This window comes from Dipodomys ordii, unplaced genomic scaffold (assembly GCF_000151885.1).
Source record: "Dipodomys ordii isolate 6190 unplaced genomic scaffold, Dord_2.0 Scaffold88, whole genome shotgun sequence".
In the NCBI taxonomy this organism is placed as follows: Eukaryota; Metazoa; Chordata; class Mammalia; order Rodentia; family Heteromyidae; genus Dipodomys; species Dipodomys ordii.
Genome location: NW_012267304.1, coordinates 3,031,117 through 3,043,388, shown reverse-complemented (window position 1 = coordinate 3,043,388; position 12,272 = coordinate 3,031,117).

Genomic DNA, 12,272 nt, shown 5'->3' with positions numbered 1-12,272 from the left:
TTCTTCTTCTTCTTCTTCTTCTTCTTCTTCTTCTTCTTCTTCTTCTTCTTCTTCTTCTTCTTCTTCTTCTTCTTCTTCTTCTCATTATTATTTGGTTGTGCAGGTCCAGGGCTTGATCTCTGGGCCTGAGCACTGTTCCTTAGCTCTTGAACTCAAGGTGAGTGCTCTACCACTTCAACCACAGCACCATGTCCAGTTTTCTGGTGGTTTATTGGAAATGAAAGTCTCACTGACTTTCCTGCCCCGGCTGGCTTTGAACTTCAGTCCTCAGATGTCAGCTTCCTGAGTTGCTAGGATTACAAGTGTGAGCTTTACCCAGGTGTTCTTTACTTATTTAAGAGACAGGGTCTTTGCCTATCTTTCCTAGGCTACCTTGAAGCTTGTGATCATCAAAGAATTTTCATTTTACTAAATAGGGATTTTCAGTGAAGAGTGGCATGAGAATAGATGCAGAGTTGCTGAGAATACATGCAGGAAGCAGAAAGACTTATTAAGAATTGGCTTCCTAATTTGTACATTTGTACAGCATAGTTGAATGAACTACCACTGAGAAGCCTGTTTGGGTAAAGGATAAGCTGCAGTAACAAAAAAAAACCCTCAAAATAGGCCAGGTGCCCGTGTCTCATACCTGTAATCCTAGCTATTCAGGAGGCTGAGATCTGAGGATCACAGTTCAAAGCCAGCCAGGGCAGGAAAATCCATGAAACTCTTATCTACAATAAGTGACCAGAAAGCCAGAAGTGGCACTGTGGCGCAAGTAGTAGAGCGCTAGCCTTGAGCTGAAGAGCTCAGGGACAGTGCCCAGGCCCAGAGGTCAAGCCCCATGATAGACCAAAAAAAGACTCTAAGATGTAGCAGCTTAGCTGAGGCAAATTATTTTTCTTTGCACAACAGGGTAACTAGTCTAGCCTAGCTCCTTGGAAGGTGTTTTTTTTTATTTTCTTTTGTTTTGGCCAGTCCTGGGCCTTGAACTCTGGGCCTGGGCACTGTCCCTGAGATCCTTTTGCTCAAGGCTAGCACTCTACCATTGAACTATAGCATCACTTCTGGATTTTTCTGTGATTAATTTGAGATAAGAGTCTCATAGACTTTCCTTCCCCCAGCTAGCTTCAAACTGAGAGCCTCAGATGTTGTCCTACTGAGCAGGTAGCATTATAAGCGTAAGCCACTGTCACCTAACTATCTCAAGTACTTTTGTCATAATGAAAAAAAGATGAGTCAAAATAGCTAGCAAGATCAGTAGAAAGCCCATGGATTGGGAGACGATCTTCACTAGCCATATGATAGACAAGGGTCTCATAACTAAAATATACTTAGAACTCAAAAAATTAAATCCCCCAACAACAAATCCTCAAAGAAACAACTGCCCCATTAATAAGTGGGCTAAAGACTTCTCTGAAGAGGAAATCAGAATGGCCAATAGACACATGAAGAAATGCTCAACTTCTCTAGCTATAAAAGAAATGCAAATCAAAATAACATTGAGATTCCACCTCACCCCAGTTAGAATGGCTGATTTGTTAGGAAATGGAAAGACTTGGAAAAAATTATATTAAGTGAAGTAAGCCAGACCCAAACATACACAGGTCCCATCGTTTCCCTTATCTGCAATAACTAGTATACATCTAGCATAATCTTACCAGACAATCAGAAAGGGTCAAAAACTGTGTAGATATGATATAAGAGATAAGATATAAGATGATGCTAAGGGCTGGGAAGGTGGCTCAGTGGTAGAGTGCTTGCCTTGCATACATGAGACCCTGGGTTCAATTCCTCAGCACCACATAAACAGAAAAAGCCAGAAGTGGTGTTGTGGCTCAAGTGGTAGAGCGCTAGCCTTGAGCTGAAGAGCTGAGGGACAGCGCCCAGGCCCAGAGTTCAGGCCCATGACGGACCAAAAGAAAGATGACGTTAAGCGAAATGAACCCCAAGATAAGACACAAGAGCTTTTATTTTGTGGTTGTTGTTTTTAATGTCCTATGTGATTTTTTTTGTTTCTTTTGTGTGTTCTTCCCCCCATGGGATAACCCCTGTTTTCACTGTATTTGATTCTGGTACCCTGAATCTTGTATATACATTTTTCTAATTTGAGAGAGGAAGGGAAATAACAAAATGCTGAAATAAGGATAAAGGTTGACTCATTGTAACAATGAGATGTACAAGACACTATGTTGAAAACAAACATTACAACTTGGAGGGGGGAGGGGAAAAGTTGGGGAAGTGGGGAGGGAAGGGATGGTGGGGTAAAACAAAGGAGGGGGTAACAATGCTCGATAGGAAATGTACTCATTACCTTACTCATGTAACTGGAACCCTTCTGTACAATATTTTTACAATAGAATATATATTTTAAAAAGCTGAGTCAGGGGCTGGGAAGGTGGCTCAGTGATAGAGTGCTTGCCTTGCATGCCTGAGGCCCTGGGTTCGATTCCTCAGCACCACATAAGCAAAAAGAAAAAAGCCGGAAGTGGCACTGTGGCTCAAGTGGTAGAGCATTAGCCTTGAGCTGAAGAGCTGAGGGACAGCGCCCAGACCCCACCCCCCCAAAAAAAAGCTGAGTCACACAGTACCCTTTGAGAATTTTAGGACCATTTTCAATTGCCTGTCCAAATACTGATCTTTTGAATCCAAAACTGGACCCAATAGATTAAATCTAAATATCCCATTAATGCCCAAATTAAGTAATCTCATCACCTTATGCCAAATGTAAATGCGTGTGGGAACAAAACTGTTTGTTATATCTGTACCTTATTTCTCCCTATAAAGGTAAGTAAAATCAGGATTTGTGGTTATAATTTACTTTGGGTGGTAAGTGGGCTTAGTTAATGTAGATGCTTCTCATCTTGAAAATAGCATTGCTCAAAATTGCATTTAAGACTGGCACCATTGGCATATTCTTATAAACCTAGCTACTCAGTAGGCTGAGATCTGAGGATCACAGTTCAAAGCCAGCTCAAGCAGGGAAGTTCATGAGATTCTTATCTCCAATTAACTGCCAAAAAGCTGGAGTGGATGTGTAGCTAAAGTAGTAGAGTGTTAGCCTTGAATAAAAAGCTCAGGGACAGTGCCCAGGTCCTGAGTTCAAGCTCCTGGACTGGTACAAAAATGCACTTAATAGCCCTAGCCTATAAAACTCATAGCTGAGCAAGAGCAGAGAGCTGGCTGCATTGTGTGGTTGACTAGAAGATGTGGGACTTGCTAGCCTAGGAAAAGATTTGAATTTGAAATTCATAATGAAGCCCTGGGTTCAGTCTCTAACATTGCAGCATTGATTTTTTTTTTTTTTGCTTTTTTTTCCCTGCCAGTCCTGGGGCTTGAACTCTGGGCTTGGGCGTTATCCCTGAGCTCTTCATCTTAAGGTGAGCACTCTACCACTTGAGCCACAGTGCCACTTCCGGTTTTGTGGTGTTTAATTGGAGATAAGAGTTTCATGGACTTTCCTCCCTGAGCTAGCTTTGAACAGAGATCCTCAGATCTCAACCTGAGTAGATAGGATTATAGCCCTGGGCTATGTCCTTAAGCTATTGTGCTCGCGGCTAGCACGCTTCCACTTGAGCCACAGCTCCACTTCTAGCTTTTTGTGTTTGATTGGAAATCAAAGCCTCACTGACTTTTCTGGCTAGACTGACTGGCTTAGAATTGTGATCCTCAGATCTCAGATTCGTGAGTAGCTAAGATTTCGGGTATAAGCCACTGGTATCCAGCTGCAACACCAGCTTTGAAACACAAAGTATTATTTCTACAGATTGCATGTTGCTTTTGAAGCATTGTAAAGTTGAAAAAAAGTAAGTTGAACCATTATAAGTTGGGGGCTATCTGTCTAGTCCTGAGTGGAAAATTGAAAGGAGATATAAATTCATAACAATATAATGTCCTTAGACCTTTAAGGATGGATGATTGTCAGCAAATTATTCCATCAGATTGGGGACAAGGTATGTGAGTGTAGCATTAGGACCACAAGAGGTATAGTTTTGAAAAGTGTGAAATGTAAATTATGGTGGCTTCCATTATATAGTTCAGACGAAATGTGTTGAGTTCCTATGTATCAGGGCCTATGGATTAGGATGATCCTACATAGAATAAACAATGCAGACACAAAATATAGAAATGTGGTTAATTTGAGGACATGAGAAATGCTCAAATTAGGAGGATCTAAGGACCTTGCAGCAAATGGACCCCCTAAGACCAACAATTCACCAGGTGCTGGTGGCTTACACCTGTAATCCTAGCTACTCACGAGGCTGAAACCTGAGAATTGTGTGAAACTCTTATCTGTAACAAATTACCCCAAGAGCTGGAAATGAAGCTGTTGCTCTAGTGGTGGAATGCTAGCCTTGAGCAAAAGAAACTCAGAGGCAGTGTGCAGGCCTTGAGTCCCAGCCCCAGAACTGGTACACACACACACACACACACACACACACACACTAGAGAGAATAGAGAAGAGCTTTAACAAATGCCAGGACAGGGAAATGCATGTACAAGATGAGTTGGAATGAAGGGGGGTATATTGAGCACTCAGGCAAGGAGGTTTAGTAGAAGGTTGTGATGCTTGGATTTTATGTATCAGGTTAGCCTATCTGTTGTTCTAGTTATTGAATCAAACATTTAGATAGCAGTACACATCGGTACTCTTAGCATTTGGGAGGCTGAGGAGGAAGCTCTATAGTTCTAGCCCAGCCGAGCCTATAGAGTGATCTCCATGTGAAGTAAAACAAAACAAAGACATAGAACAGATGGAGGTGGTACTGTGGAGGTATTTTGTGATGTGGTTAGCATCTATGAGAATTGACTTTTAAAGAGATTTTCCTAGTTCATTTTGGTGAGCCAGATCCTATCCATCAAAAGGCCTTAAGGGCAGAAATGACGTTTCCTGAGGAAACAAAATTCCACCATTGGACTCCAGCTTAATTGATGGGATTGCTGCCCTTCTTAATAGCCTTCCTCTCAGATTTCAGACTTGTTTAGCCAGTTCCTAGGTGGCATGAGCTATTTCCTGACAATAAATACTTTGATATACACTTTATTGGTTTTCTTTCTGGTCAACCTTGATATAAAACCAGATTCTGGAAAACTTTGGATGGCAGTCTGAAGATTTGAGAGTAATATCTGGAGTCCTAATAAGGACACATCTGATTGTGACCTGAAGGGAAAAGAGAGGGGAATCACTAATGGTTTTATTCTAAAACATTCTGCCAGGTGCTGGTGGTTCATTTCTGTAATTGTAGTTACTCAGGAGGCTGAGATCTGAGGATCACGGTTCAAAGCCAGCTGGGGCAGGAAAGTCTGAGACACTCTTATCTCCAATAAACTATTGAGAAAAAGCCAGAAGTGGCGCTGAGATTCTAGTGAGAGTGCAACCTTTGACAAAATAAGTTTAGGGACTGTGCCCAAGGACCGGGCACACATACACACACAAAAAAAGGAAAGCAGGGCGCCGGTGGCTCATACCTGTAATCCTAGCTACTCAGGATGCTGAGATCTGAGGATCCATGTTCAAAGCCAGCCCGGGCAGGAAAATCCATGAAACTCTTATCTCCAATAAACCACCAGAAAACCAGAAGTGGCGCTGTAGCTCAAGTGGTAGAGCACTAGCCTTGAGCTGAAGAGCTGAGTGACAGTGCCCAAGCCCAGAGTTCAAGCCCATGACCCACAGAAAAAAAAAAAGGAATGAAAGAAAGAAAAATAAAAGAGAGAAAAAAAAGAAAAAAAAGAAAGAAAAGAAGATTCTGAGGTATACCTTGACCATGTTTCACTTTTCCAAATATTTCACTGGGAAAATTCTCTTCTACTCACCCTATAGGATGTTTCTTCCTCACTGGTTTTGCCTTCCTCTGAGATTCCAGACATTACAGGAGAATCTAAACCCATCCTTTTATTCAATCAGCTATTTCTTCTTCAATATCTCAAGGGTAGCTAAGGACAAAATACAGTGGTCAGCATCTGGATTACAGGCATGAATAAAACTTGGCCTTTGGCAGGGTGCTGGAGGATCATACCTGTAATCTTGGCTAATCAGGAACCTGAGATCTGAGGATCACAGTTTGAAGCCAGCCTGGGCAGAAAAGTTCATAATCATTTTCTCTACAATTGCACACCAAAAACAAAACGAAACAAAACACAACTGGAAGTAGAGCTGTAGCCCAAGTGGTGGGATGTTAGCATGGAGAAAAAAAAAATTCAGGGACAATGCCCAGGCTCTGATTTTGAGCCCCAATACTGGCAAAAATAAAAAAAAATATTTTCATTTGTGGCCTTTTCTGACCAGGCTGGCCTTGAAGTATGATCTTCCTGATCTCAGCCTCCACAGCAGCTAGTATTGACAGGCATGAACCATGGATGCATTGCTATTTTCCCACACTTTTAATTAGTTTTTAGTGGATTCCATTGTGCTATTTTTATACTTGTAGTGTCCTTGGGTCATATTTATACCCATCACTCTGTTTTCCCTCTCCCTCCTTTCACTGATTCCCCTTAAAATAGTCCTCCATTTAAATCAGGTTATAATTCCACATCTGAGTACATATGAGTAAAAAAATTATATTTGTCTTACTGAGCTTGGCTTATGTCACTCAACATGATGATTTCAAGTTCTCTCCATTTTTCTGCAAAGGACATTATTTCATTTTGTTTATGTCAGTAATGGGGTTTGAACTCAGGGCTCAGGGCCCCAAAGTAGCTCAGGGATAGCTCTCTACCACTTTGAGCCACAACACCACTTCTGGTTTTCTGGTGATTAATTGAGATTAGAGTGTCATAGACTTTCCTGTCTGGTTGGCTTTGACCCACGACCCTCAGATCTCAGCCTCCTGAGTAGCGAGGATTACAGGCGTGAACCACCAGTGCCTGGCTATTTCCTTCTTTTTTTAAAATTTTATCCAACTCATTTCAATGCCAAAATATTTAGCCGCTGGGTTTCTCCCTTTTCTAAGCACACCAGAGTGATTACAAAGGCTCAGGCTGGAGGCAAGCAATCATGCACTACTTTAGCATGCCAGAAACCCTGGGTTCTTCCCTAGTGAAAAGGAGAGAAAGAGAAAAAAAAGAATCCAAAGGCCTTGGTGAAATGAAACTTGAGCACACCTTTGAAAGAATCTCCCCTGGGGCAGCCCACACTGATTTTACTGGCTCTCAGAAGGTGGACCTCCCATTATCCTCTTTGTTCCCTGCCCCTCCAGATTTCCAATCTTCTTTTCTGTTATCCCTAACATAGGGACCTCAGAAGGGATGAATTTTAAGCCCTTAAGAATTTGATTTGAGGGCTGGGAAGGTGGCTCAGTGGTAGAGAGCTTGCCTTGCATGCATGAGGCCCTGGGTTCAATTCCTCAGCACCACATAAGCAAAAAGGAAAAAAAAACCAATTTGACTTGAAGTTTAAAACTGATGCTCAAAATAATTTAGCAGGTAACCTTATTTATTTATTTATTTTTATTTTGTTGTTTGAGATGATCTCACTATGTAGCCCGCGCTGGTTTTCAAATCACAATCTTCCTCCCTTAGCCTCTTGAGTGCTGGGATTACAGGTATACTACCACAGTGAACATGGTGGTGACTTCATAATGAGTTTTCAAAAGGATTTGGGAAGAGAAAAGGGGGCAGGGAATGTGGCTCAGCAGTTCAGAATCTGGCTAGCAAGCCCTAGCTCCATCCCTAGCACTAAAAAAGAAGCCGGGAGAGAAGACAGCCTATTAACAACAACCACAACCACAACACACAACTCACATATTGTGTGTGTGTGTGCTAGTCTTAGCTAATATTTCACAAAAGGGGGTAGGGGGAAGACTTTGCCTATTAACAACAACAACAAAAATCTACAATACATATATGTTTATGTGTGTATGTTGGTCCTGGGACTTGAACTCAACTTAGGGCCTGGGTGCTGTCCCTAAGATTTTTGTTTAAAGCTAGCACTCTACCCTGCAAGCCATAGCTCCACTTGTGGCTTTTTGGTGGTTAGTTGGAGATAAGAGTCTCATGGAAAAAAAAAAAGTAAAAATCTTACGGACTTTTTCTGCCCAGGCTGGCTTTGAATCCTGATCCTCAGATTTCAGCTTCCTAAATAGCTAGGATTACAGGCATGAGCCACTGGCTTCCAGCATCGTGTGTGTGTGTGTGTGTGTGTGTGTGTGTGTGTGTGTGTGTGTGTGTGTGTGTGTGTATTGGGGTTGAACTCAGGGCCTCATGTTGTCTTTCAGCTTGCTTGCTTTAGAAGGCTAGCCCTCTACAATTTGAGCCATGTCTCCAATCTGGCATTTTGCCTACTGTGTTAGCCATATCTTTTATCCTTTTTAACATATTGTTTTATTGTAAAGATACTGTACAGAGGGTTTACAGTTACATGAGCAAGGTAATGAGTACATTTCCTATCGAGCATTGTTACTCCATCCTTTGTTTTCCCCCTACAGTTCCTTCCCTCCCTACCTCCCCAACTCCTCCCTCCCCCATCAAGTTGTAACTTTTGTTTTTAACATAGTGTCTTATACATCTCATTGTTACAATTCTTTTATCTTAAAATGATGCTTGTTCTGAAAGATTTATTTCATATAGAGAAGTTTATTTTACCTTAGATTTGCCTAAATGAGTTTTATTCTTCAGGGGTTCTTATGAGTTCATTTTTCCTTGTGCCTGTACGTGTTCTTGTGTAAAGTTAGTGTCTCCGGGAGCTACAATCAGGATTTTTAAAAGGAGGGTTCAGCACCACTCCCCCTGCAACAGATGGCAATTAGATGAAAGCAGCAGGGCCAAAGTAGGCTTTGAGGTTTGTTCTGGTGTTGAACTTCTATAAACTGGAGAGTTCTCCCAGTTTAATTACTGACTTGGGGAATATTTGGGTGAGGTTAGAAGTGCTTATTTTCATTTTAAAATGCTTAAATGAAAGCTTGCATGATGGCACATGCTTGTAATCCTGTACCAGGGAGGCTGAGATCAGAAGATCACCAGTTTGAGGCCACAGCAAGACCCTGACATAAAAACAAAGTAAAAATGTTTCTGTGAAGGAATGCTGAGAAAAAGAGTCCCTGCAAAGCTAATAGACCCTCTAGTTTGATTCTTATTTTATTTTTAATAATTGTATTCTGTGTATGGCAGGACAAGCAAAGGGTTCTGGGGCTTCAATTCAGGGCCTGGGCACTTTTTTTTTCCCTTTGTCAGTCATGGGGCTTGAACTCTGGGCCTGGGCATTATCCCTCAGCAATTCAGCTCAAAGAAAATGCTCTACCACTTGAGCCACAGCTCCACTTCTGGTTTTCTGAGTGGTTTATTGGAGATGAGTCTCTTGGACTTTCTTGCCCAGGCTGGCTTTGAACCATGATTGTCAGATCTCAGCCTCCTGAGTAGCTAGGATTACAGGCGTGAGCCACCGTCACCTGGCCTGGGCACTTTCTCTGAGCTTTTTGTCCAAGCCTAGCACTCTATAATTTGAATCAGAGGTCCACTTCTGGCTTTTTGCTGGTTAGTTAGAGATAAGAATCTCATACTTGCCTGCCATGATTGGCTTTGAACCTTGATCCTCAGATTTCAGCCCCTGAGTAGCTAGGTTTACAAGCATGTTCCACCATCACCTTGAATCTTGTGTGTGTGTGTGTGTGTGTTTTAGACTTTGCTAGAAAACCATGCAGGTACAAAGAACAAAGAAAAGGTTTATTGCCAGTAAAGGGACCGGCAAGGCCCCCTTCTCACAAGAGAGAGGAAGTGTCAGCTATTGTCTGAGGTGACCTATATAACTAGGTTATATAGGAGGTTTAGGAGGGGCTAGGATGGATTAGGAGGCAGAGACCTTGGTGAGGACTTGAGGGCCAACGACTTCATCATGGCGGGCTAGGATTTATGGCTGCTGCCCAAGTAGTAGATAAGGGGCCTTGCAGCTGCCCAGACCTGAAGGTCACTCTAAGGGAATTTTGCTACATTATATGGTGGTAGTTGCCCCAGAGATGTGCCATCTGAAAGTAAAGGGGGGTTGGAGGCTGATTATTCATTGTCTTTACTAAATGGGCCTAGTGTTGCCTAGTAAAGGAGCTAAGCTATGGAAAGGGGAAGGACTATGCTAAGCCATGGGAAGGGAGCTTACTGGATTAACAGTGTGTGTGTGTGTGTGTGTGTGTGTGTGTGTGTGTGTGTGTGTGTGTGTGTGTGTACTAGGGTTGAACTCAGGGCCTCATGCTCTCTCAGCTTGATTGTTCATGGCTAGCACTCTACCCTTCCAACCATGGTATGAACTGGTATTTTGCCAGTTATTTTGGAGATATTTTGGAGACTTTCAGACTTTTCTGGCCTGGCTGGCTTCAAACTTCTATCCTCAGGTCCTAGTTTCCTGAGTAGCTAGGATTATAGTCATGAGCCACCAGTGTCTGGCTTGATTCATTTTATGTAGCAAGAAGTTGGTAGCCAGAGAAGGGGGTGAATATTCAAATTCTCCCAGCTAGTTCTTGGAAGAGCTGCAAGAACTAACCTGTCTCCTGGTTCTTTGTGTCAGGCTTTTGCTTGCAACTCTGTTGTTGAGCCAAGCTAGCATGAACTCAAAGTTGAAGGAAATACAACTCGAAGACTCTTGCAAGCACGACAATCTATTTCATTTCAACTAAATTCTTTTGAGTGTTTTCAGGTCTCTGGAGGGAAGATATACTCTTATTGTGCTCCTTTAAGTAATGAAAACCAGCACTTGTCCTTGATCTATTGCTTTCCTTACCAATTTCTCTGTCCATGGTGACCAAAGTCATCTAGCAGTTTTGGGTCTATACATCACAGGAATTGGGATGCCTAGGCTGAAGAAGCAGGAATTGTGTTTACTTCCAAGAAACTGCAAACAGCTTGCTCAGGCTGTAAACTTAGCCTAAAGTTTATAGGAGGTAGGGAGAGGCAGATGTGAGCCCTAGCTTACATGGGGCAAGCAGTGGGCCTGAGTGTTTAGGGTTCTAGAGGAGGCAAAAAGAACAGATGTTTCCTCAATGGCTTGGCTACACCCTACTGTCATAATCCTGTAATTGAGAGAGGGGTTTCTGACAGCCACATTACCAAGATCACACAGCACGCATATCAATGAAAAGATCTGATGCACTGCATCTTGCATTGAATATGAGTGTGATTTTGTAGGAAGCCCTTAGGGCCAACACAAAGTGTTTTATTCAATTCATCACATGGCTCCAAACCCAACCTAAGTCTACATATGGTTCCAGTTTAGGTCTGAGGAGAGGGAATGAAGGAAGATGACATTGAAAAAAGAGATAGGCTAGAGGGTTATATCTCTGTAAAGCATTGAGAAACTAGAGGAATGCATGAAAGTCAGGATGTACCAGGGAGAGAGAGAGAACGATGCAGAGCAGCCAATGGGAGCCAAAGCCAGGAGGTGAACCACTCCATTCCCTATCTTTCTTGCTGCCTGTGGCATGCTGCCATAGGTTGGTGAACTGCCAAGGTGGAAATGGTAGATATGGGAGCTAATCATTGAGCACAATATATAAACTCAAAGTTGCCACTGAGAAGCTGGAAAGATTTAGACTTTAGAGCCGAGCCTGATGGTACCAATCTGTGATCCCAGACCTCTGGACTCAGAAACAGGTAGATTGCTGTTCAAGGTCAGCATAAGCTACATAATGAGTTCTAGGTCTAGCTTGGGCTAGAAAGCAAGACCCTGTCTTGAAGAGAAAAGGAAAGAAAGACAAAGCATGGAAGGAAGAAAGAAAGGAAGAAGAAGAGAGAGAGAGAGACAGAGAGACAGAGAGTCAGAGACAGACAGAGAGACAGCCTCAACCTTTCCTACGTATGGCCCTTATTTCACAACGAGGAAAAAAAATGTGGGACTTGGATAAAAAATACATCTTGTCATATACCACAACATGGATGAATCTGGAGGGAAACATGTTAAGTGAAATGAGTCAGATCCAGAAGTACAATTACTATATGATCTCACTCATATGTAAAATACTTTATGGGATGAATAAGTGTAGAGATATAATGTAGAACATGGTGACTATAGTTAATAACAGTGTTATTGATTAATGTTAGAGTTTTTTTGTCAGTTGTGGAGCTTGAACTCAGGACCTGGGCGCTGTCACTGAGCTCTTTGTGTTCAAGGCGAGCACCCTACTACTTTGAGCCACAGCACCATTTCCAGTTTTCTGCTGGTTAATTGGAGATAAGAGTCTCATGGATTTGCCTGCACAGGCTGGCTTTGAACAGAGATCCTCAGATCTCAGCCTCCTGAGTATCTAAGATTACAGGTGTGAGCCACTGGCGCCCAGTGGGTCTCACATTTTCTAACACTGGATTTTGCTCAAGTA